At 34.6% G+C, this 21,813-nt stretch overlaps 1 protein-coding gene across 2 annotated transcripts in view; it reads right to left on the bottom strand.

The window, feature by feature from the left end:
* Positions 1-6,885, bottom strand: part of LOC128551174 (cell death abnormality protein 1-like) — a 33,735-nt gene extending 26,850 nt beyond the window's left edge. Inside the window, exon 1 of one of the 2 annotated variants that reach the window (XM_053531691.1) lies at positions 6,757-6,885. The gene's annotated coding sequence lies outside the window, so the exon portion shown is untranslated. Of the gene's footprint in view, positions 1-5,211; positions 5,324-6,756 lie in introns of those variants that run through there. The other variant, XM_053531692.1, reaches the window with a different exon arrangement.
* Between the last annotated feature and the right edge of the window lie 14,928 nt (positions 6,886-21,813).

A 21,813-nucleotide genomic window follows, 5' to 3' on the forward strand; every position in this document is an offset into this window, starting at 1 on the left:
TCTGCTTTAAATCTGTTAAATTGGATAAAATAATTTATGAGCAAAGCTTATGTGCTTAATGAAAGTTTTATGAGGTTTGGTAAATCTTGCTCAAAATCGATTTTTTTAATTATAAATATTTTTTAACAAATCAATAGGAAAACGCTCTGCTTTTACTGGAACAAGGGCAATAAGAGATTCTAGTTCTAACGAGAGTTTTTAGAACAATTGCATGATTTAACTGACAAAGAACAGAAATTATTTGGTCACTGCCCATTTGACAATTAACTTATTGACCTTAAATCAATCATTACGTGTCATTCACCAGTCTTAAACGACCCCCGTATCAAATGTGATCTTTGACAAAGCGTAATCTAGCTTTCTGGCAAAACAGTTCTCTTGTCAATGTGATCTTGACCTTTGACTTACTGAATTCAAATATTTAGGGGTTATCTGCTGGTTATGACAAATCTCCCGGTACCATGATTCTAAACCCACGCGTTCTCCAGTTATCATCCGGAAACCAATTGGTTGATGCCCATGTCTCCTCCCAATGCATAGTCGTAATAAGAAAAAAGTCAATAGAGGACAGCAGCAAAAGACATAGAGACATAAATGGTTGGCTGCAATAGAGATCATCTACTTGGCATGTCCAATCATCCTATTAAGTTTCAAAATTCTGGGTTAAGTGGTTCTCAAGTAAACCGTTTTCCAAGTTCAGGCCCCCGGGACCTTGATCTTTGATCCAGTGAGCCCAAAATCAGAAGGGTTCATCTACTCTAAATGTCCAATCATCCTTAAGTTTGAAGTTTCAATATTTTGGGTCAAGTGATTCTCAAGAAACTGAGACTTTTCTCTTAAGTCAAGTGACCCCAGAAACGTTAAGGGTTATGTACTTATCATCGTGATTGAAGGTTCTGTGTCAAATGATTCTAAAGTAATTGGTGCGAATCTGTTTTCAAAGTTGTTCCTGTGACATAACTTTTGATCAAATGTTTCAATAATCAATAGGGGCCATCTACTCTACATGTCCAATCATCCTATGAAGTTTCAACATTCTGGGTCAAATGGTTCTCAAATTATTCGTCAGAAAAGCATTTCCATGTTCAGACCCTTGTGACTTTGACAGGTAATTTTTTTTCATATGAGATCTCATCTTGGTAAAAGCAGGCTATGAGTATATAATACATAAATTAAATAGATAAAAGAGACTGCAGAATAGTTCTAAAGTAAAAGCAACCATAAAATAATATTTACAATGAAATTAAATAATCCATTCAATTTTAAAACAATCAAAGCAACTACTACTGTCTCCAGTATCAGCACACATCATGATCTTCAGGTTGCATCAAGTCATTTTTCAGCTTAGATTAAAGCCCTGCTCCGCGGCTATTCAAATTCTTTTGTGTTTGCAACCCATGATTACAATAGGTAACAGTTAACGGCCGTGGCACACTTAATCACGCAAAACCACAGGTATTTCATATAGAATTTTATGTAAAATAGACTCTATTTTGACAGGCGTCACCGTTCAAAGTCAGGATTTTCATGCTTTTTCAGTGACAAGTGAGGGTTAAAAGGTAGGACGGGAGCAGGGCTTTAATATAGTATGCGTCATATTCATGACCACATGCACGTTTTAGTGCAGTTATATTTTCTGGTCTTTCTGGGATCGTGGAGTCCATTCAACATATGTGTAAATAGAGTTCCGCTTAAGCCGGTGCTAGGGGTAGATGGCTTGGGGGCGTAAGAGGTGTTGCACATTTCATTTCCTCTCATGAACAGACTCAATCAATCCGAGTCTACTATTATTCTTCTTGGTTGGATTCTATGCTTCCGAAGGATCTTTTTACTTTTCTTTTCTATTTCTAAAAATGCAAATACTGTAAACTGAAAGTTTCCAAATTTAGTTTGGATTGTCTCAGTTGATTTCATTGCAGTCTTCCGAATCCCGCTTATGTAAAATTATCTGAGAAGAAATCGTACGCCATAACGTGAATATTTGGGGACGAAAAAATTGCGAAGCTACTGGCGAGCAAAAGGCGAACTTGTTAAAAATAATATTTCTTACGAATTAATTATAACCTTTTATGATATGTCAATCACAAACACCAGCTAGAATGTAAAATTAAATCAAATTGAAGTGCATATGTTCGTATTTTCGGAAAACATGTGCGTATGTAGTAGAGTGTACTATAAAGATGTACTTATACTACCTTGCTTATGAGCTAGCTTTTACAGCAACCTGGTAGAGTATCCATCTTTAATGTGAGTAGTTCCAGATTCAATGCCCGGTCAAGGTTGAACTGTGTTTTAAGTCTGTTATATTTTTTTCCGAAAAAATAGTGGATGATGTTCTATAAGTTATTTCAATATCAGTCACGTCCTAACATGTATTAAAGATAACCTGAATATTTGCCTCGTTCAGAGACCTCATATTTATTGTAATACCGGTATTATAATTACTTCTGTACAAGCCAGGTAATTTACTTGCCAATGGCAATATTTGAAAGGAACACAGTTCTAATTGGCCGTAATGAAACACTTTCCCCCTACAAGTTTGGACAGTAGGAATAGAACTGTTCTAAATACCTCAAATTTTACCGCCCCCAAAGGGTCGTCCACAGAACTAAAGAGTGAAATTAAATAAACCAAGAGTTCGACTGAAACATAACGTGTTTGACTATGACAGTACAGTTAGATTATTGTTTGTATGTTCGTGCAAGAATGAGAAGGAAGTCATGTATTAGTGCGTAAAAGGATTATTAAAACAATACCTTAAACTGCAAAGTTTTATTCGGCTCGAGTGGACTCGTTGCAAAATCCATGACAGTCGAATGCATCAATACAGATGAAACTACTTTTTCAATGACCCTTTTATTATAAACATACCCCTATTTATTGGGTCATATCAGTCAAAAATGGCATTGGCTATAATTGGAGAAAAATCAGGTTGAAAACCCGTTTGAAAGGCGAATTTGTTGATGCATGGTATATCGTTACGTTATTTCCGATTAAATATTTTTTCAGCATTCGACGGGAGTTGAATACAGTGTTTTTTTATTCGTTAGTGAAATGCATGCTGTAATTGAGACAGAAACCTCGTAGGCACATAATAATTTAGTTTACATGAAATAAATATTAATATATTCGTTCTTACCTTTATTTGTCACACTGAAATATCCTTGATTTTATCCGTATCAGGAGTATCGCGTTTTGAGATCTTTTCAACAACATCAAATTAAGATAGTAGTTGAAGTGTTTTATAATTATTTTGGTTGCTTTAATTTCAAATAAACTCTTCACGAGTCAGACGCATTAAGATAAAAGAAACTGAATTACTACCGGCTTTCATATATTGGAAACATAATTTGCATATTTAGTTATAAAATTGATAATTAATTGAATATCTAAAGCATCCATTCAATGTTTTAAAGTCAGAATTTACTTTCAATATAGACCTTTCTGTATTTCAAAACTTTGTTAGTAACTCATATCTTCAGTCTTATGGTTTACACGTTGAAGTAAAGGAGGTTGTAATAAGAGGATTAGCGGGCAATAAATTAAAAGTAATGTTTACTACATGTAGAAGTACTATAACAAGCTTTGATATTTTATACTTTCACTAACACAAAATTTTAGTGTTAGACAAGTTTAGTGTGTTACAATATAATATGTTATATGCGATGCATTTCACTATTATTTCTATCAAATCCACGAAAAATAATAACTGTAAAAATTCATTAAGTAGACGCGGAAGAATTAGAACGTGCAAACGTTTTTATGATCAATATTCTACTTCCCAGTTGAAGCAAAGTTGTACAATAGCCGAACATGGTACCTTTATGTCCAAATGGGTAAATATTATTCATCACGTTTCGTCAAAAATAGTATCCTTTCAAATAAATCTTTCTTATTTAAACGCCATTTAGCAAAATGTTACATTCTTTTCAAAAGATAATCATGATGACAAAGTATCTATATTACGAGGAAGAAAATTATAACTACAAAAATGAAATGTTAAACTTTGTAAAATCTGGATCCGGAAGACTATGGGCAATTGCATGCTTTATATACACGGGTTTTGCGTGATAAGTATTATCATAAATTTATTTATTTATTTATAACCAGTACTAAGTGACAAAAATGTTTCTTTTTTTTTAAAAGATAATCATGAGGATGAAACATCTATTTCACGAGCAACAAAACATAATAGTTCATCCACGTTATTGGCTCTACACTCTACGTCTAACACAATAGGCATTCAAGAGATGGGGAAGTTAACTCACGGAACAGTTATTTCATGTATTATGTATCAAAAGGGTCATCATAAAACTAAGTCGCTAAGCTCATCTGGCCATTTTGACCTTGAATATGTTTCATGACACATTGCTTTTATAAAAGGGCATACATTTGCTTAGCAGGAAAAACCTTCAGTTCGGAATATACCGGCAAACTTTTCAAACAACAGATTTTATACACTATCACCTGCATTTGTTCCATTGAATGAGGACCAGACGGACATGAAACAAACATGTATTCGTCAGTAGATACCGTTACCTACAGAATCATAATATATGTCATTGGAACTACATACAGACTTCAAGTAAGCACTACATATTTTACATATATGTGGATCTATCTGCATCAAAGTGCACAGTCCGAAAACATATTTAAGATATAAATTTCTGGAAAAGAATTATTTGAGCTGAAAGAAATGATCATGACTAAAATATGTGGAAAATTGTGGGCATCTTAGCTAAACTTTTATTGTAGGCTTATGTACATAGTACCTCATGCAAACCATGTACTTTTTACCTTAAAAATCATGCATAATAACTACAATGGTCAGGACTTTGGAAAGAGAAATATGTAAAGATCAATCATTTAATGTCCTTGGGAAACTGTGATATTTTTGTGTGAAATTCAGCAACAAAGATGAGTTATTTTTAAAATGTTAGACCTACATAATTTCACAAGGTAAACTATGCTGAAAAAGATATTGCTGGAAAGGGTACAATCGCTGCTACCTATATATATGCTTCAAAGTATGGGGAAATATCTAGAAATGTAAGAAAATCAATGAAATCGGTTTCAGGACTGTTAGATGCATGACTGTGTTATCATGTGCTTATGCTAAGTCTCTACATTATATTCAAACTGGTTTTCTTTCCGCATAATCTTTTTATTTTTGTAGTTTATGTAAACAATTGTTTAGATATTTATTCTTACCTTTGCCATATTATATTTGTTACGCTATAATATCCTTGATTTTCCCTTCACTTTGTCAAGAGCTATCGGGTTTGTAATCTTTTCAACAAAAAAAAGAACATTATAAATCATTTTATATACCAGTTGAAATGTTTGTAATTTCTAGTTTGTGTAAATTTAGTATTTAGAACATTATTAAACCACTTCAGAATTACAACTTATTTATAGAAACATCTTCCGGTTTACGGTCCGAACCAGGAAGAATTGCATCCATTTTTAAACGTACATATGAACATATTAGTTTCTGTTTATTTACTTATACATGTCACGTGCTTAAAGTTTTCCAATATTGCCCTTGAATTAAGCACAACATTTTTTTCCGTCGACATTTTTGTCATAAATTAATGCTCAAGATATAGCCACCTCAGTGTCACTTTCTTCTCCTTTGAAACTTACATTTATTTAGGACAGTAATATGTGTCACAGGAAGAATCTCTGGTTTGCCACCAACCCCAACCACACCACCCAACAGTCCGAAAACCAATGGATTCTGGATATTGTAGGTTCAATGGCATATGATTAAAAGTAAATTCAGCGTATATTTAAACGTGCAAAAGATTTTTGTTTGAAACTGGAAAGAAAATAGAATAAGTCCGTTTATATGTAGACTGTAATATGGGGAAAAACACTGGTCTTTTTATTTGTTGCTACTATACATCTGAAGATGTAGTTACGATGGGAAAAAATCCATATTCTCTTACACTTGTCAAAGTTATATATGCCTTTTCCGCATATGGAAGTTTTTACTAGTCAACACTCTTGTTATAGTATTATTCATTAATACGGATATATTCAGTCTCAATATAAAATTGTGATTGATATAATGGTAATTCTATAGTATCAATTGTCCAATACAATGCTTTCTATATAAAACAAAAGAAATGTGCATAAAGTAACGTTTTAACTTGTGCAAATCAACTCCATTCCATCCTTTACGCTTGTAATCAATTTAACTATGAGCATACCATCAATGAATGAAATGGATTAAAGGGTATCTATTTGAAAAATTGTTGACCTGGCCCTTAGCAAATTATAACTGGATTCCATCGAATAGTTCCAGAGAAAACTTTAAACCGTTTGAAATAAAAGTTGTTTAGAGGTCAGTAGTTTTCAAGTTACCATGTACTGAACACACAATGCCTCAGGTTAGGCTTGAAATTTAATCGGTGAAATGCAAATGGTTCGATGGCAGCGACCTTAACAACTCGGCCATGGATGCTCCTATTTCATTCATGTAGTCAGATATTCAGTTATATATAAATGCTGGCGAGATGCTATTAAGAAGGATAGAACAAGTTCTTCCTTGATTCTGATGATGTAAGGGGAGTTTTGCTTCTTCGGCTCGCTCTTGCAATTTCGGATTTTTGTAAACATTTTACCATAAAGGTTTATATGCAAACAGTTTAAGCATATGTTTAAGTGTTCTTGTTCTTGTTCTCACTCAACAGGGTTTGTATTGAAAAATCTAATTACATAGTGCACATTTTATATACGTAAAGTAGTTACCTTTGACACCTTTGGTATATTCATGAAGATGCAGTAATAAAATGGTGCTTTATTCCATCCAACGTATCAATAAAAATGTCAAAGTCTATATCTCTCTTCAGCTCAGTCACAATAAATTTCCGAAGTCTATTCAACTACAATTACAAAACAGTAATGTTAAACTTTGTAAAATCTAGACCCGGAAGAATATGAGCAATCGCACACTTATAAGAAAGAAATTTTGCGTGATAAGTTTTGTCGTTTTAACATTCTAACATTATCTTAAATTTACATCAAAGTTTACTTAAATTTTAATTAATTAATTAATTAACCAATTAATTAATTCAGCCTTCTTTTCTATGAACCAATTAATTAATTAATTAATTTTACATTTGTATCTATGTAACAACTACTAGGTGATAAAAAAATGTTACTTTCTGTTCAAAAGATAATCATGGTGATAAAGTATGCATTTAAAGAGGATGAAAACCTTATACTTCATCCACTTTATGAGCTGTATACTCTGCGTTTCACATAATAGGCTTTCAAACGATAGGGAAGTTAACTCACAGAACAGTTATTTAATGTATTTTACATATTTACCGACAAACGTTTTAAACGACAGATTTTTATACACTAACACCTGCATTTGTTCCTCCGAATGAGGACCAGATGGATATGAAACGAACCAGTATTGGTTAAGTAGACCTCCCTACCTAAAGAATCAGATATAATTATGTCATTATATTCAAACTCTATTTTTGTCCGTATTCAGAGTGAGAAATCCCTTAGTGATAGTAGTTTCCTCAAAGGATTTAAGCAATACAATATGCATCAGATAAAAAGGATCATCATAACCCCCTGTCGCTCACCTGACCTGTCCATTTTGACCTTGAAAATATTTCATGACAAAGTTTGAAGGAAACGCATGTTTAGTAGGAAAACCCTTCATTTAAGAATATAACAAATATAAATTGTATTAAAAGAAGTAATGAAATGAAACCAATTATACAACTTGATGGAATGGAACATCTTTCCAAGTTTGGTGAATATTATCAGAGTTCATAGAAAAGAAGGCTTATATGGTTTTCTTTTTCAGTTCTGGTAGACCGTAGTGTCGTTAAGCAGGACGAACTGAACAAACACGAGAAAGATCATTAAAGGATCCTGGTTCTATTATTTCTCTCGCACAATATGAACGTATAGAAATTAAGTACTTGTTTACTTAGGTGGTTTTTAACTCATTTTCAATTAATTATCGATCTGTTCATGAACTTGTTCTCAAACTCAGGGTATAAGATACCTAATAGTCTACCTCCTTTAAAGAGTATTCAATTCCTGCCATGAACCTAATAATTTTTCAAGGGGTATAAGTTCCAGCCCCAATGTGACCAGTTTTTTTCCTAATATTCCTTTTTTTCAAGTAAGTTTTTTTTAACTTTTTCTCAAGACATATTATTGATTTATTGTACAGAATTGGAAATATTTGATTTGACAAGCGATTCTTGCTGTTCAAAGTGAATTTACCTCTGAAGCAGGAGGGGCCAGAGTTAGGCATCTTTGAAAATACTAAGTTACATGCGGTAAAAGTTCCTATTTTGCCTTTACTCTTAAACTGCATATTGTGAAAGAAATGTATGTAGGTTTTCCTTCTGCTCAATGCTTATATTTGAATGGAGTGACACAATTTTTAACAGTCCCACAGGTCTCGACCTTAACTTTTCTATGTTGGAATCGAAATTCAGTCTCATTAAATCCCTTTTCTTGAGACACATTAGAATAAAATCTTACCGACAATTTTATTTTATGTTTTATAATTATTTACCAAATGTTTGAAGCTTCTAATATCACAATTAATGGGAAAATGATTTCTCTGCAAATTTTGGACAATGGCCATCACTTTGAAATTTGTCTCTACTTGAGCTTGAGGAAATATAATAAATTATACAAAACTTATAAAAAAAAAATGGAAGGGTTAAAGTTATTTTAAAAAATGCAACACAGCGCAAAAAAAAGATCAGCTTCAATAATATACCAAGCGAATGCAATTTTTAAACATTTCTATTAGGTATATACTACCCTAACTGACAATAAAGTAGATATGACTTTAATATTTGTCACGCCCGGGGATGAATTAGAAGTAAACTAGTTTCTGCATCTTTCTGAGACCTAAGAATTATTGTTTTGTAATAACTACTGCCGTACTTGCCAGGGTGGGAGGTGTTCTACTTAGTAAGGTTGGAAACAGTTTTAATTGTTCGTAACGAAATGTTCTTCCAAGTCTCAGTATAAGTAGTAGGAATAAAACAAGTCCCATTCCGTGATTCTAGATACCGCCCCTGACAGTCCATCCACAGAATATCAGACTGTAATGGAACGAAAGTGAAAGTTACGTTATGAGTTTGACTAGAATAAAACGCATTTGTCTATCACAGTGTGTGTATGTTCTTGCAAGAATGAGGAGACGTGTATAAATGCATAATCATTTATTATGAACGCGCGTTTGTAGTATATAAAATATATATTTTGTAATTGTTCAAGATATATATTCTTACCTGTATTTGTCACCTTGTAATATCCTTGATTTTACCTTAACTGTGTCAAGAACTCTCACGTTTTGTAATCTTTTCAACACAAGATAAATCTCTTTAGATACCAGTTGAAATGATTGTTATTTAAAGTTTATTTAATTTCTGTATTAAGAACACCATTCAAACACTTCAGAATTATTTGCAAAACTTATTTATAGAAACATTTTCCGATTTACGGTCCGAACCAGGAAGAATTGCACCTATTGTTAAACGTTCATATAAACATGTTATTTTCTGTTTATTTACTAAAGTCTTATACATGTAACATGTTTAAAGTTTCTCAGTATTGGACTTCAGTTAAGCATGAAAGCATTTTTCCATCGATATTTTTGTTCATAAATTAATGCTTAAGACTAGTCTAGATCTATCCATATCAGTCTCAGTTTCTTCTTTGACATTTGCATTTATTTAAGTGTCACGGGAAGAATCTAATGGATTGCTCGCCCCCAACCTCACCACCCTTCAGGCCGAAAGCCTATGGATTCTGACAATTGAGGGTTCTATGGCATATGATTAAAAGCAAATACAGAGTATAACACAAAATAATACAAGCATAGCAGACTAGTTTTACGTCATACCTTCAAAGAATCCACCTGTTACCTTTATGCAACGTTTTAACCTTTTGATCCGATTCTAAAAAAGAACTTTCATAGTCTTTGTTGACTATAGTCTAGAGATACGGGAAAATGGCTGACCCTATAGCATTTATGTACTGATAACTGCAACCCCCAAAGAATTGGTCGGAAATAAAAAAAAGGCAGAAGGGGCAAGGTCGGGCGAGTGAGGAGGGTGTCGTAGAACAATAACACCTTTATTCTTCTAAAACCGTGTCACTATAGAGGACTTGTGAGCCAGAGCATTGTCAAGCAGTAAAGTCATACCTGATACACCAAGCACTTGGCGTCTCTTTTTCAACCTGTTCTCAAGCTTTTTCTGCTTCACATCCGCTTAAACATTTAGATGCTGATTCACATTGAGCATTTCTACAGGTTTTGCTACATGGACAGCAGGCATTTTTCTCAACGTAAAATGTTGATCCGTTACAGCTAGAACAGGAACTGTCTGAACAAATATGTTTGGCACATTCACAATTTCTTTCTATATTCGTAAAGTCACCTTGACAAGAGATGCAGTTTCCATTAGTATCGCAAGTGTTGTTTGCACAATAATTGGGGCATTTTTTAGAACAGTGTATTCCATAAAATCCTGAATTGCAAGAAAAGCAAGCTCCATCTTCTTTTGTACATATGTTGTCTTTACAGTTGCTTGGGCAATTATCTGAACAAATTTCTCCAAAGAAACCGGGATTGCATGCCAACCACGCGTTTTCAGATGTACAATTTTCACAGTATAAGGGACAACTCAACTGGCAATGCTCTCCGAAATATCCTTTATTGCAAACTGTACAGTCTGTTTCTGAAATGCATTGTTCACACTTTGAATCACTGTCAGAATAATTTGTATATTTAATATATTGATAACGTAACACCTAAGCACAGATAGTGTTTGACTCCCTTTTCAGGTTGTCATTGCTATAATTTTTGTTGAATTGCTGTAATTAATAGAATTTGGGTCATTTGTGGCTGATTTGGGTTCATTATATGGATAGCTGGATCCCAGCATCACACGTTATGTCATATACAAAAGTTAAAGGGAACCAGATATTTGATAGAGCAAGTACTCGTGAAACGCTATGTTTAAATTTGGACCAATCAGAAACAAGTTCTAAAAATAGCACGTCTGCTAGGGTATCAATAGATATATATAGATGACGGAGAGCTCATTCGGTATCCAGCGGTAGAAGAAGACACATCGAGGATTCAACTAATAATTTATCCCAGTACCTTGATAAGGAGACTATTGCAGTTACCCTGTCAGGGCGGATAAATTATTAAAAAGAAGACTTTGGAAGTTCATAGACTAAAGAACAGTTGCAGAATTTCAACAAGGTTTCGAGCTATAGGGCCAGCGCATAGGAGTTTTACCTTAAGGGTAATTGAACGCTATAGATGATAACAAATATAGGCTGAGCATCTGTTTGGTAATTTACTGAAATAGTAGGAGAGTTCGGTTCAGCATTACTGGCGAAGTACAGTAAAGGCTTCGTGGATATACCTATATGGTAGTTGAATGCTACATATGATAGCATATTGGCGCTGAGCATCCAGGAGTCAGGGCAATCATATAGAGTTTGAGAGGACAGAGGCCGAGCATCTATGCGATAGGACTCGTATGTTGTTTATTCAAAGACATTGTCTGATGGGAATTTCAACAAAGAGACCAGTCAAGTATAGAGTCTCCAGCCTATAGGAGATTGAGCTAATCATTTTAATTGAATATTGTTAATTTGAAACATTTAGTGATTTGCCTGATCCCTGAAATTGTCTAGCTCATAACAGAAATCATTTACGAATTATTGGTACATGAATCATTTAGGCAAGGTAGCCAGAGGAAATTCTATATATGAGATATTTGGTCTCACCAGCTCTACGTTTTAACAAAGGACATTCTACATCTAGTCAGCTAGTCTAAGACATAGTCACCTTAGCGATTGGACCCAAACCATTGTTCAAGATACTAAAGGCGTAGGCACTTTCCTTGGTCATATAACCAGTATCCTGAAAATCACATATGCTATTGCAGTTGTCGCCAGATTTTCCAGGCTCACAACTGTCGCATTTTACAGCCAAAGATGCATTTGCCATCACTCTGACAATGATGTCGAATACAACCTTTGCAGATGTTGTCACAATCAGTACCAAAATACCCCGTAGCGCATTCATTACATTTTTCACTGCGGAAACCAGATAAGCACATACAGCTTCCAGTCTGTTTATTGCATGTGTTGTTGAAACACCCTCGTCCACAAAAGTCTTCGCAATTCTCACCATATCTGCCGGTAACACATTCACTGCAGTTATTAAATGACATGCATGATCTGGAACTGCTCCGACAATCGTGGCGGCAGTCATCATACTCAGTTGCGATGGCAATCCAAACGACAGTCATTATATTTTAGACGATCCGAACTGTCGTATGATCTGCCAATATATTTCCCTTCTACACAAGTCAGGCACATGTAATACGACGTGCATGATACAAAGTCTGACTTACAGATATGACGACAATCTTTGTACTCATTCCTCAAGTCGTCAAGAAATCTTCTGTTGTATTTGCCGTTAATGCATGTTGTGCTTTGATTGAACGATAAGCACGATTTACAGTTTAATCTACAGCTATGCCTACAGTCGCTATACCACTGTGCATTAGGTGCATCGTTATATTTTCAACTGTATTTTCCTTCAAACAAGAAGAACAGTTGTTGTACGACGAACATGATTTACAATTTGACTTGCAATCAAACCTACAGTCATTATACCAAAATGAGTGCACATCGTCGTTGTATCTTCCGTTGTATTTTCCGTCTATACATGACGTACATGTATCATATGATGTGCATGTTTTGCAACTATGCTTACAGTCAAATCTGCAATCACGCACGTATACATAGTTGGGTACATATTCTGCTAAGTCGTATTTCCCGTCAATACATGCAGTGCATTCGTCGTAAGATACGCAAGATACACAGTTTGATCTGCATGAATTGCAATAATAGGAATTTTGATATTGATTATCGCTTTGATGTTGCTCAAGATAAAATCCGGTCTTACAAGAAGTGCATCTGTTTGCGTGGTCACAGCCTAAACAATTACTAGGACACACCACACAACTATAAGAATTGCTGTGACATTGTCGGCAGGAAGAATAATCTGAACAAATCAGACAACCGGCAGAGCAAGCGTTTCGACATTGAGAGCCGTAAAATCCAGGGATACAGCCATCAATACATGTTCCGTCAATAGAATTGCACCTGCTGCTACCATTTTTACAGCAGGAACACCACTTACATTGATACTGTGTAAACACTGCAAGAAAACGAACTACTAAGTATAACATGAAATTTACTAACATTTCAGAGGACGAGAAAATGCATGTTGGTATCTAGTTATTATGGCTAAACTATGGTTTATTTGGAATTGTCCCTATTAAAATACCCTGAAATCCCGAAAATAAGTCGCGGCTTATTTTACATTTTCGTAAGGATTTGGTGGCTTATTTTCGAGACCGGCTTATTTTTTAGTCCGGCGAACTTTCGAGTACATATATCCGGTAACGATTTAAAAACCGGCCTATTTTCGAGTGCCATTTATTTTTTCATACCGGTATTTGATTTTTAGTAAAAACATCGATATCGGTAAATACTTATACTTCTGACATAATTACCCATAGAAAAAGTTTTGTCTGGCCTAACAAACAAATACACCCAGTTGCAAAACCGTGAACGGATATGAATAACTGACACAATAGGTGACAAACACCGCATTGTGTTATCAATTTAACAGTTTTATAGGCTTTCTTATATAGCGGTATAATTACATGTACAGTGGTGTTTTACAAGTTGTAAAACACGGAAACGCCAAAACAAATTCGTAGGAGCTATACGTAGGAATTTAAACTGAAAGTTGTGTCTCATTACAAAACGTTGTCAGTTGGAAATGTTAAAAATAAAGTAAAAGACACAGCCCGACATTTTAACATCATAGAAGCAAATAATTTTAGACGTTGGTTGAAAGCTCAGGCGGACATTAAGAACTCGCCAAAAGGTTCTAAAAGTACCGGTTCGGGACGGAGAGTTTTATTTCCAGGCATGGAATCTCAGTTACATCAAGAATGTCTTGAAATTAGACAAGAAGGGCGGAAAACAAAAGCCCGGTGGGTCAAATCACGTGGAAAGGAACTTTGATACAAAAAGGTGAACGGCTTATTTTTGAATACAGCTTACTTATGAGCCCTTTTTGCCTATAGTGAAATGGTGGCTTATTTTCGAGACCGGCTTATTATCGAAACCGGCTTATTTTTGGGATTTCAGGGTATAAGTTTTGTGTATTGTAACAGATAGGAAGCTGCATAGACGTTTACACAATTTATTGAGTTTTATGCATTGTACCGGTCAAAGGAAATACATTAACTTTGACAACAGTTCGTTTAATGGTGAGCCAAAGAGCCGAAAGTACGAAAGGTGCCTAGAAACTGGATTTACCTGTCCCGGTCAAGCTATAGTCTGTTTCTATACATATTATTAAAGTACAGTGTATTGCGGATCAGAAAAAAATGTCCTTTCAAAACAAAAGCTCTGACAAAATTTGAGAATATTAAGGAGAGATGACATTATTTGCAGTTTTTTAAGATTCCAAACGTTTTTCACTAACAAAACATGACATCTACCTTCTAAAATCAGTTCAAATATGTATATTTCAACAATGGATTTACGCATAATGCTTATGGTTGAAAAATACGCAAAATGTACTCGTATTATATACATTTTATTATAAAATTAGACACTTATAATACCAGGGAATAAAACAAAAATAGAAACGTATAAATTACTGTATGAAAAAGTAACCTTTTAAATGGTCTCATTTTCAAAGTCATTTATTGATATCGCTAGGAAATAGTCCGTAAGAAAATAGAAAATAATCCGGGTACTCTAGTTCAAGTTTGGCTAAGAAATACGCAAATCCGGTGTATTTTATGTACCCCAACCACTTTATGTTTTATATAATCCATAAATTATTATTGATATTATACCAGATTTATACAGCGCCCTTTTCATGATAAACACGTTCAAAGGCGGTTAACATATAGCAACTGCAGCCACACAGGGCGCAAAAGCATCCTCTACTAGTACAGACACAGAGCGATCTGACCAGAGGGACAGAGTGAGATAAAGCCCCCAGAACAGACAGAGAGAACTTTTCAGATACAAACGTGTCCGGCTAACTTAGCCTAGCTCTTTTCGAATAGACAGTCTGGTTCTTTAACGTGCCCTGTGTATAGCACCGATATAGCGAAGCCGTCTTTCCTGGGAAGAAGCAGTACAGGCCCCTAGTTAGATGGGAGAGCATCTCAAAAATTTCCAGTGTCTGGACCGGGATTCGAACCCCGGACCTCTGGATTGACAGTCAAGCGTGTTACCACAAGACCACCGGCCTACATAAAAATATGATTAAAATATTCGACCAGCAACTAATGAGATATATTCTTTTTATCACGTATACAATTTTAAAATCTATATTTTTGACAACATAAAGTTGATGAGGAGTATTTAAGAGATTTTAAATTAAAAATATCAGATGAAAACAGTATGTATTTGGTAGTCGATAATTAAAATTAACAACCTGTTCATTATGATTTGATAAAATGCATGCAACGCTACCGAAATGTACTGAAACCTTTACATAAATCTTTATTTTTATACGGATTAATTTGAATATTTTCATATTTTTAAATTTGCCAAAACCCCCAAACAGAGGTACTAGTAACTGAATTACCCCACCCACCTTCAATAAAGCAGATCTTACGTTTATAGCATAAGAGCTAAAAAAAAACGAAAAATGCTTGGAAAGTGTTATTACTAGTCCGATGTTCTCTTTAAAAGATTTTAGTTAAATGTTGATTAATTTGAAAAATTCGTGACTGCAAATCTTATCCGATTGCTAAATGAAAAGTCAAGGGCAGTAATTTCATACTAATTTTAAAACATATCTTAGAATTTTCATTAATTTAAAAGTGATTTACACTAAATATTACGAAGCAACCTATCTGAGGTTATATAAAATATGACATAACTAGGAGGTGTTTGTAAAACACATATGCCCCATGATGGTTTGTTGAAGGCAAAGGGAAGGCAGTTTGTAATTTTATGACCTTGACCTTTAGCCGGCTTAACATTAGAGGTCTCGTACTGACTACAAACATTGCTTACTACATTATTACTACATTTATTACTACATCTTTAGAAGATCGACAGACATAACGCTCCTTAGTTACTAAGTAGTAATAAAGTTAAGCTTTAAGGTAACTGTGACATTCATCCTTGATCCATTACCGCAAAAAAATCGCCTATTCACTGACCACAGAAAATCATTCTGTTAAATTCGATGTATGTAGTTAATACGGGTTTTCGTCATTCAGCAGAAACTTGTTTTCAATCTTTAGATAACAGTGACCCTAAAAATTGTTAAACAAGTTTGATAAATTCAAAATGAAACCATGAAATAAAATGTGATTGTTGAATTTAAAAGCAACTATGCTGTACACTAACATTATCAGTGATAATAACAAATATATAACCACAAAGGAAATCTTAAACTAAGGTATTTACTAGCAGGTCAGAAACCACTTAAATTCTTACCACTTTTGCAAAGATACAACACAAGTAGCTTGAAATATACAGTCGTCATACTCCCTGTAAAAAAGAGAATTAAAGCTTCAAAAAGTGTATATGAAAACTATTTACTTAACAAAAATCTTAATAATTTAACTTGAAACCACGGTGTAGGCATTATGAGATATAGCATAGGGCATATGTTAAATGTATGTGCTCAGGAAATTTGATCATGCAGAAATTATATCAGAAATAAGATTGAATTACTTTTCCATTCTCTTTAACTGTGTGGCAATACAGCTATCACCTCGCATATGGCCTTACGTAAATTGGAACTGATATCTAAGATTTTCTCTAAGACTTATTTTAGTTTCGCCAGTATTCATGGTGAAGTTGAAAAGTTACTTGCCAAATATAAAAGAAAAAATAAAAAGCATGGCTTTATATACTGTTATATTTCAACAAAAAAGCATTAGTATTACAAATTATGTGCAAAGAAGTTACCTTTTCACTTTCGGTAAAATAATCAAACATGTTTTGGTGAAATAATATTTTTAAATAGTTAACGCTGAATTGACTCCATTCGACAAAACAAAACAATATAAATATAATAATAAATCTTAAATCTCATTTAAGAGCAGCCGCAATGAAATCTCAAATGTCCACTTAAGGAGGTAGATAACCTTAGTATTTGCGTGTGCGCATGCCAAACCGGAAGCTAACGTGACGATTTACGACGACGTTTACGACAAACTAAATGTAAGAAAATAGATGATGGTAACTGATGTTATTGGGAATATAATTGGATGAAAGGTTACTTATTACGGCCATTTTCAAATAAAAAATGGGCAATTTGATTTGTAATACCTATTTTTCAGTTTCCGTTGATAATTTATTACCTATATACTAAAATTAAGCTCTATATCCGTATTTTCCTTCTTTTTTCATTATAAAATACTTTTAGAGGGTCATGTACTTCAAACCTGGATAAAAATTGTACTTGAAGGGACAAAGATAAACGAAATCGAGATTGTAGCAGTAAAAACATATAATTTTACGAAATACAAAAACAAATGCTGCGGTTCAGCTGATTTGAATTTACCCTGGTAACAAGGTTACCTATCTCCTTAAATGCGGTTACAAAACAGTAATGTTATACTATATAAAATCCGGACCCGGAAGAATGAAAGCAATCAAACACTTTTTAGACAGCTTTTGCTGTATGTATACGCATTTGTTTGTACTGTAACCAGTTCTAGGCGACAAAACATATTATTCTTTTTTATGAAAATTAATCGAAGGCAAGCCATGTCTATCTCATAAGGAAATGACCTAAGTATGTCGTCTAAATCATGAACTGTACACGTTACGTTTATTTTTCAAAAGGGAAGTTAACTCAGTAGCATTACATATCAATTACACGAGTATGTTGTTTAAGTAATAAACGGTGTACATTGTGTTTAAAACAATAGCCGTTTTAAAAAATAGTACAGACAGAACAGTTACTTCTAGTATAATTTTTACAGGAGTCTGGGCATTCGGAGTGTTGCACTTCCCATAATCTTATATGAAAAGTCACAATTAAACCGAGCCCGCAAGTAATTTGCTTTGTTTCATTCCGAAAGAATCATCTTCTTATGTAGGGATAACGCATATTTTTTCGAGTTATAACATCTGCAGAATCCCGAGGGATCGGTTTGTACCCGAGCCCGTTAGGGCGAGGGTACCAACGATTCCCGAGGTATTCTGAAATGTTATAACACGAAAAGAACATGCGCTAAGTTTTACGCTATTCTAGCATAAACGCGTAAAACTGATAAATAAATACAATGTCACTCAACGTCATTAAATTTCCACGAAATGCGCGGGAGATTCTGAGTTGTTTTTTTTTTTACGCTGACGTCATTTCGTTTTGAATTATCCGTTTTGGGGCCGAATGACGTTTACGCTTTGCCATAGAACGCGCATATATAATAAGGTGTTATAACAGCACGTGAGCGCGAGAATCTCTCTGTTAACACACGTTTTCTCTTCTGTTAAAACACCTCCGAGAAGTGACAAGAACAGCAGTTTTATGCTAGAATAGATTTTCTATCTCATTCTTATATATTATTTACTCTGAACTAGAGCTAAGTGGACATGACACAAAACTTGTTTTTGTTCATAAGACCTCCCTACTAACTTAATAGGAATACACCACGTTTATTAGTAATTTACCGGTTGAACACCAGAGGGGACTTTAGGTATGCCCTCCGTCCGTCCGTCCTTCTGTCCGAGCCCACATTTGCATACTAATGTGGCTATGGGAACAATAGGTATCTGTACCTTTTCTTTGATGTCATTCTTTTGGTTGTCAGCAAAAGGTGAAGGTCACTATTTAAGGTCAGGTAAAATTGTTTCCTCTCCTGAACTTTCATGTTCAATGATGGAATATCTTAAGATTGTACACTACACAAATGTTGACCATGATAAGGCAATGTGTTGCGTACATAATTCTATACTTGTAGGTCAAGGTCACTATTGAAATTCAGGTCAAATAGTTTTGTTTCTTAACTCTTTAATGCCTTGAAGCATTTTAGCCCTAACAATACATGTATTGTCAACAACCAGCACGCACGAACAATAACAATGTTTTCCACCGGTAGGATACTTCTGTATTGCCACTGCAATGCTCCGTCAATTGTTCAAACTGTATTTCTTGAGGAAAGCCTTAACAATTTGCAAATCACAAGCAATATCTAAAGGGTGTGGTGGCTGATTTCTGCCAACTTCGCTATTTCGCTTTGTTGCGGGAAAGGCAAGATGTCTGTTTTTGACGCGTTGTCACCGTTTCACTAAGTCGCGGGCGCCAGGCTGAATAGGCGAGTTTGAGAACACGATAAACGAAAAACCACAACGCGAAATGGCGAAATAGCGAGATTTTAAGGCGCCGTCAGCGGGGCAAAGCGAAAAGGCGACAACCCGAGAATATCAGTGATCTATCCCTTTCGTTTTGTCACCTTCCTGTAGCGCATGCGCTATATAAAATATACATTCTGATATATCTCATAAAAATGGTGTGCTAATGCGCTACAGGAAGGCGACAAGGCGAAAAGGCGAGATTTTTCTTTTGGTGGGTTATCGCCTTTTCGCTTTGCCCCGGGCGACATAGCCACAAGGCTTAAAGGCGAGATTTTTCGCTTTGTCGCCTTCCTGTAGCGCATGCGCTGTATAATATATACATTCTGTCACATCTCATAATACTACCAGTCTATATGAATGACCTTATTACACGTGAAGTTAACGGAACAGTGCCATATAATTTTCGTAATAAAGACGACCTTGTGACTTCAGCAGGCTGGACAGAAATATTCTCTAAATCTGTATACCATCATCAGTTATGGAATGAATTAGAACCTTCAGTTAGAGAATCATCCTCGTTAAACATATTTAAAGCAAAATTGAAAGAATTGTTTGAGCCTTCCATTGTATCGAAGTATTTCCTTATTGGAAAAGAAAGAAAATGCAATTTATCATGTTCGCTTAAGAATTAAATGTTGCATTCTTAAATACAACAATCACTTACGAAATGACGTCTTTTGTGAATGCGGAAACGGAGAAGAAAATGCAAAACATTATTTCTTTATTTGTAAAAAAAAACTCCGAGGAAAGACTTCGATTATTTCAAATAATAAGACAATGTCATCTTTTTAGCAAAACAAAATGTTACTCTTTTGAAAAAACGAACAAACAGAAGAAGAAAAATGTATAATATTTTTAGCAGTGCAAGCTTCTATTCAACAATCAAATTGGTTTACGTACTACACTAAATTCAATAATCTTATATATCTTTCTTTTCATTTCTATTTATTATCATTTATATACATTTTGTTTTGAATGAAATTGCCTACTAACTAATAGGTTCTTATTTGCTTGAACGAAGTATGGATTTATATCAAGCATGGGTTTCTTTTGGAACGGTCGGGATGCAGAGGCAGCTTCGGAAACAATATAGTATCTCCATTACAGAAATGTATTCTTTAATACGATGCTTTTTTCTCTTTTGTGTTTTTTTGTTTGTTTGTTTGATGTTTTCTTTTCTCTCAAGTAACTTGCTCACATCATATCTGTTAAGCATAGTATAACATTCTATTTAAGGGAAGGGCTGTATGCTGATGTTAAAATTACTCGTAGCACGAACCTTTTGTTTTATGATATGTGTTAAAATATATGCACTATTGTCTGTATCTTTAAAACAAAGAACAATAAAATATTATTGACTGAACATCTTAGCATGCGCTACAGGAAGGCGACAGAGAGAAATGGTGAGAGTTTTCTTTTGGCGTGTTGTCGCCTTTTTGCTTTGTCCCAGGCGACAAGGCGACAAAGCGAAATAGCAAGATATTTTACGTCCCGCTTACTGACTGAGGTTTGGTTTTTCGCTTGTCGAGTTCTAAATCTCGCCTTTTCGCTCTGGCGTCCGGGACAAACCAAAAAAACGACAAGACACCAAAACCAGAAATATCGCCCTGGTGCCCGCGACAAAGTGAGAAGGCGACAACGCATCAAAACCAAAAATCTCGCCTTTTCGCTTTGTCGCGGGCGACAAAGCGAAAAAACGAATTGGCAGGAATCACCCAACATAAATGCATCATAATGACCATACTTGTCCCGCCTATCCTGGTCATTTTAGCCCTGAATATATTTCATGACATATTGTTTTGAGGATACCAGGGAAAACCTTCATTTCGTAATCTGACAAATATGACCTATACAAAAAGAAGCAACGAAGTCAAACCATTTAAACAACTTGATTGAAGGAAACATCAAGTTAGGTGAATATCATCAAAACGTTCGTTAAAAGGTCGTTTAAATGTTTTTCTTTTTCATTCCTAATAGCTCCTAGTGCAGTTCAGTTGAAACATTTGTACACACTCGAGAAAGGTTAATATAAAGATCATGAGATCATGTTACTGTTATTTTTCTGGTACAATATGATATATGATATAACTTATTAAGTTTTTTCTTTTCTTTTTTTAGTTTCATGCCATTTAAATTATTTAGCGGTTAGCTAACTTTACCGGTACTAACTTTTGTTGTAGGTTAATGTCCTTGTACTGTCTTGCTATATTAACTAGCATTTAAGGCGGCGTGGTAGAGTGTCCGCCTTATGTATATGGGAGGTTCCGGGTTCAATTCCATGTCAATGCTGTTTTATTGGTGCCAACGTAAAAACTAAACTCCCTGGTAAATAGTAATAGACACCTTTGCTCGTCCCAC

The sequence above is a fragment of the Mercenaria mercenaria genome, chromosome 19, assembly GCF_021730395.1.
Source record: "Mercenaria mercenaria strain notata chromosome 19, MADL_Memer_1, whole genome shotgun sequence".
NCBI lineage: Eukaryota > Metazoa > Mollusca > Bivalvia > Venerida > Veneridae > Mercenaria > Mercenaria mercenaria.